This window comes from Thamnophis sirtalis, unplaced genomic scaffold (assembly GCF_051295495.1).
Source record: "Thamnophis sirtalis isolate CommonGarterSnake01/CBP01778 unplaced genomic scaffold, rThaSir2_p1.2 scaffold_7, whole genome shotgun sequence".
Classification (NCBI taxonomy): domain Eukaryota; kingdom Metazoa; phylum Chordata; class Lepidosauria; order Squamata; family Natricidae; genus Thamnophis; species Thamnophis sirtalis.
Window position 1 is genome coordinate 30,909,910 of NW_028261387.1, and position 6,000 is coordinate 30,915,909.

The following is a 6,000-nucleotide window of genomic DNA, read 5'->3' on the forward strand; positions in this document are numbered from 1 at the left end:
ATAACCTTGGGGCAATCATTCCCTCTCTGCTCGAACAGCGTCAGACTCTGCAAAAGTCCCTGAAAAAATATAAAACTCCCATGTTGTGCCATACAAAACAATTGTACCTTGAAAATTAATTAGGAAACGTTTTAAGAACGGCAACAAGTGGACCATGATAAGTCTTCAATGTTTTAGGAACAAAATAATCTGGTTTAACCAATAGGCCAATGGTGATGATTGTATCATTTGATGAAAGAAAGTTGGGGCAACTTTAAATTTCTTTCTCACACACCACACTCTTGTTTTGCCAGGCTGAGTTTATGTTTTGGTAATGTCAGTGCTGCAGTTCTCTATCCATGATAGATTTGACAATCTAGTGAAACCCTACAGACCCCTTCAAGGGTATACATTTTAAATAGGGAGATTTAATGAAGTTAACAAACACTTTCGGAGTCTAGAGGCCATAAATTACTTTGTTGCCTACATATATTATTGAATTAAAAACTAAAATTCAATTCTTTTAGGGGAAATAAACTTGCAATATTTTTTTCTCATGCAAATTCACAGTCCCCCTGCAATCCCAGGTGGAAAAATCCCTGGATTAGGGTGGGGGGGGAATAGCCACCTCCAATTACAATCCCATGGGCTTCTGAGATTGTAAAACCAGTTTTCTGGATCCTCATCCTACTTCGGTGTATGCAAGTTTTTGCTTGTTGCTGACATATCAGTTTGCAAGACGATTCTCACAGATCAGAATAGTCTTGATTATTTTCAAGTTTTAGATGCTTCTCAGAACATTGCAGTGATAAATATGAAGGTGTATTTTGTTTAAATCCTGCTATTTGGAAGGTTGGAGTAGATTTTGCTAAATTATCAAAGTATCTTAACCTCTTTGCCCCATCATTTTCATTATTGCTTTTTCCACAAAGCAGCATATTCCCAAAGTAGACAGCTAACAAGAGGACCCTTGTTGGTTTTCCTCCCCCTCCCCCTCCCTCTCTGTCTACTGACTGACAAATGGTTGTAGCCCCATTTAAGACATCATTTGTGCAGCACAGGCACCAGGTCAGGAGAGGGTGAAACATGTCACGAGGCTGAAATACGATGTCTCCTGGGATCAGGTCACAGCTGGTGTTTCTGTGCAGTCTGCATGCCCCCTCTCCTGACTGATCAAACCCATTGTGTCTATTGTGTGCAGCAAACAGCAAAAGCTGGAGACACAAAGCAAAAGGAGAGGAATGAAGAAAAACTAGATGAGCAGAAAGCATGCTGCTCCACAGGGGATGTTGCAGGCAGGAAGGAAGGAGAAAAGCAGAACTTATATCAAACCAAGTCATATTTTTGAATCAACAATTACTGATGACCTACAGTAGTACACCTGTATCTTGAATTTCGCTTTTATTCAGATCTGCGAAATAAATGCAAGATGTGATAATTGCCTAGAAAAGAAGGGAAGCTAGGAAAGGCCAGTAGTCCTGGTCCTGACTGAGACCTCCTTAGGATCAGAGTTGGAGAACACAAAAGCTTGTGGAAAACTTCCTGTCTGAAAAAAAATCAGATTGAGCATGAAGTCCTGGGTGCAATCCAGCCCCTCTCTCTTCAGTTTGGACTTCAGGTCCTGAAAGTACTGTATTTTTTGGAGTATCAGACACCAAGATTTTAAGAGGCAAATTTTTTAAAAAAGTTTTTGTACTCTGCACACCTCCCAAAAATGCCTCGTTTTTATGAAAACAGGCCCAATTTTTTCCCCCAAAAGGCATGAATAGCCTTTAGGAGGCTTGTAGAATGCCCCTGGCAAAAAACAGCCAATGTTTTGTCAAAACGGGCCCATTTTTTGTCAAAAAGGCATGCATAGCCTTTAGAAGCCTTTCCCCCCCCTGGGGAGATGGGGGGGAAAATTAAGCCAAAAAAGGGTCTGTTTTTCGCTCATTTCTGATCTCCCTGGTCTCCAGGAGCACTTTGGAAGCCTCCTAAAGGCTATGCATGGCTATTTTGGTGAAGGGGCGGGGTTTCAGGAGGCCAAAAATCTGTATTGAGTGTATAAGACGCACCCAGATTTTCAGCCTCTTTTGAGGGAAAAAGGTGTGTCTTATACTCCAAAAAATACGGTACTTCACTATAGCAGATCATTCCACAATGAGTACAACCAAGTGCAGCCTGGATTTGGGCGGAACTTACTGCATGACCTCTACTGATCTCCTGCAGAAGTCAAATAAATGCTAAAAACAATATTTGTCCCTCCTCTTTTGCTTCAATCTGAACCCTCCTTCAGCTGTTTATCCGGTCCCTTGAACAATGACCTGTCCCTTGACTATTCCTTGCACCTGCCTCACTAGAATCTGATATGGTCTCTGCTGTTTTCACACAGGGTTATCTATTCAGCTGAGCTGTTTCTCTTCTCATACAGATTTTGAATTGCTTCCCAGACAATGTAGTTTGCCTCTACTCCTTGGCCAAGATACAAGGACGCTCTTTTCAGTATGTATCTCTCTCTCTCTGCAGTTTCAGTCAAAGGGACCAGAAGCAATAGACCTGGAACAGGCTGGCTATGCTGCACAAGTATGAAAAGAAAGTCACCTCATCCGTGTTCAGCATAAATGCTGAGACTCGGTTGACAGTGCCCAACTTGAGAATTGTTTGACTTTTGATACATAAAAAGATAATTCAGTGTTTGATTCTAAGCGTGTATTGTTGTTAGTTGCGAAGTTGTGTCTGACCCATCCAGTGGTGGGTTTTCCTTTTTTTTTACTACCAGTTTGCTTGTGTGCGCACATACACAGAAGCGTCCAACCGGGTGGGTGGCCGGTCCAGGCCAGACTAGCAGAAACCCACCTCTGGACCCATCGCGACCCCATGGACAACGTTCCTCCAGGCTTTCCTGTCCTCTACCATCCACTGGAGTCCGTTTAAGCTCACACCTACTGCTTTGGTGGCTCCATCTAGCCACTTCATTCTCTATCGTCCCGTTCTTTTTTTGTCATCAATCTTTCCCAGCATTAAGCTCTTTTACAGTGAATCCTTCCTTCTCATTAGATAGCCAAAGTATTTGAGTTAAGCATGTATTGTATGTAGTAAATGCTGATGGGTTTCTGTTCTGACCCCCCCTCTTCATACACCAAAGCACACCGAGACAAAGATACTTCAAGGATTTATTAACACACAGACTAGACCTTAGCAGCAATCCAGCACAGACTAGACCTTGGCAGCAATCCAGCCTGCCAAGATAGCCACAATAACTTCTCCAGCTCTAGTAAATACATTGATTCCTGCGATGAGCTTGTGGAAAGCCATTCCTTTTATAGTCTTGAGAGGAGCCTAATTACCACCAGCTGAGTTCAATTATCTCCTGTAACTGCGTAACTGTTCTTTACGCCTATTAGCCCTCCGTTGCTGGGCATCCAGGACCAAAACTCCCTTGTCTCCTCCCCACTGCTCCAATGCATGATATCAGGATCACACCCCCTTGTCTCCTCCCACTGCTCCAAGGCTTGACTTCAGGAGCACACTCCCTATGGCTCTCACCACTGCTCCAGGCCTCAGGGGCCTCCTGGTGGCCAACCAGCCTCTCTGCGCCCTGCTCAGAGGTGGAACCCTGTTCAGGATCCTCCACATCTTCCAGAGCCGACTCATAGGGCCCCTCGCTGTCGGAGTCTGGTGGCAGCTCCAACGGTTCCTGCTGGGCCACAACAGGTTTCTGTGTTACACTTTAGTTGAATCAATTTTTTAATCTTTATTCTAATATCAGGTTTGCAGGACAACTAATAATAAAAAATAGATAAAATTACAAGCATCAGTAAAGCATTAAGCCTAATTGAAGAAAGCATGGTAAGAAGATCCTTCCAATTAAAACCTATTTTGGCTTCAAGCAATCAAAGGGCTTCTGAATGACACTGTATTTATTTACGGGCAAATAAATTGAGAGTTTGAGCAAATATCTAGGGCTTAGCACCCACGATGTGGATAGTTACATGAAGTTATGACCAATCTTGGAAGTCCTGTGGAAGTAATTCTACACTCTTCGAAAAACCCAATGCTGGTAAGCATGCCAAAGTTTAATTTTAAATGTTAAAAAGATGGATATGAGACCTTGCTTTGTCACTTCACAAAATTGAAACTCCTATCTGCCCCCTTATGGATTTTTTCGGAGGGAGCAGGGAAATTTGGCTAGCCAAACTTAATTGTTCTAATGAAAAGAATCTCTAATCTTGACAGTAAAAATCCTGCAGCAAAATCCCCACATTCATTTACAGTAAGGTAAAATTATTTTAAAATCATAGCTGCAGATCAGAAAAGGACAGCTTTTATGGAGCTGGGCAAGTACTTTTGGGAAGAAGTTCATTGCAGGCCCCGAGGTAAAGTAAAACAGGTAGGACTGGGTCATACTTACGAAGCAGTGAAAGAGGAGAGTTCATTTTTTTTTTTTTAAAGTATATCAATCCTATTTTAGAGTATGCATTATAGTTCTCATATTTCCCATATCAAACGGCAATAAATAGTGCTGCCAATTTTTATTCATTTGTTGGGCAGCTACAAAAAAAAGAAGACATAGTATCCCAATATTGCCCATTTCAATTCTAGATAATAAGAATAAATAAAAGTTTGTAAACATTCAAAAAAACTTTAGCCCAGAATATAAATTATAGGTAGTCAACTTACAACCACAAAAATTGTGTTAAGTGAGACATTTGTTAACTGAATTTTAACCCATATTACATTTCTTGCCATAGTTGTTAAGTGAATCAATGCAGTTGTTAATAATCTGGTTCTTAAGTGAATCTGGCTTCCTCATTGATTTTGCTTGTCAGAAAATCACAGAAGGGGATTTTTGGGACACAGCAACGGTCATAAGTACTGTATGAACCAGTTGCCAAACATCTGAATTTTGATCACATGATCATGGGGATGCTACAAAATCATAAGTGTGCAAAATAATCATAAGTCACTTTTTTCAGTGTCATTGTAACTTTGAACAGTCACTAAATGAACTGTTGTGAGTTGAGGACCACCTGTACACAAAACCTTAGGAGAACTAATAGGTAAAGAGAAAAAAACAGTTAAATCATTCATTCATTCATGCCTTTACATAAGTTTTGACTCCTAGTAATTGTTTGGACTAATCCCTGCAGTTTTCTTGGCAAGTTGTAGAAGTAATTTGCCATTGCCTTCTTCCTAGGGCTAAGAGAGTGACTGGCCCAAGATCACCTAGCTGGCTTTATGTCAAAGGCCTCCCAATTTCTCACCTGGTGTCTTGATTGTTACAGTGCACGAAACTGATTTTTCAAGTCCTCTTTACAATGTGGAAATTACAGTGTTAAGGTAGGACTATGGAGACTCACATTCAGATTCTTGTTCAACTGTTTATCTCACTGGTTAATCTACGACTCCAGTAACTATAATTGCTCCAGAAACAGTTGGAAGGGACCATTGAGGCTCTTAAAACCAATCTGCTGCGGAGGGAGGAGCCAACGTCGCAACGATATGGACATGCGGTCTCGATGGTCCGAGACCACAGCCAATACTTTTTCTGCTGGGTGGTCCAATCGGGCCAAACCGTCCCACAGCGATGGTGAACAGGAAGAATATGACTTGCTGACCTCAGGGACATCGCAAACTCCCTGATCAATGCAAGAGAAGTTCTTCAAGCTGGTGACAAAAAATCCAGCCAAGGCTGACAAAGTCAGGGCTGCTCCAAAATGGAAGGATATGGAAAGAGAAAGTGTTTCCAGCTGGTGAGGAACTTTTACTGCTTTAAAAAGAGACGGCCTATAAAAAACTTAAAATTAATTCAAATTGGAGAACAGAAGAATTAAGCAGCAGAATTAAATTTGGAATGGTTTGGACAGTGGTTATCTTACTTTTTAAATGCTATCTTCATGAATGGAATTTATGCAAGCCTTTTGAAACGGATGGATTAAGTTTTCTTCTATTTTTTCTTTTATTTTTCTCTGTAACCTATGGACTAAAGTTTTCCTCTTTCATTGCTGTGGGTGTTTTTCTAACTCATTTAAAGATTGGACT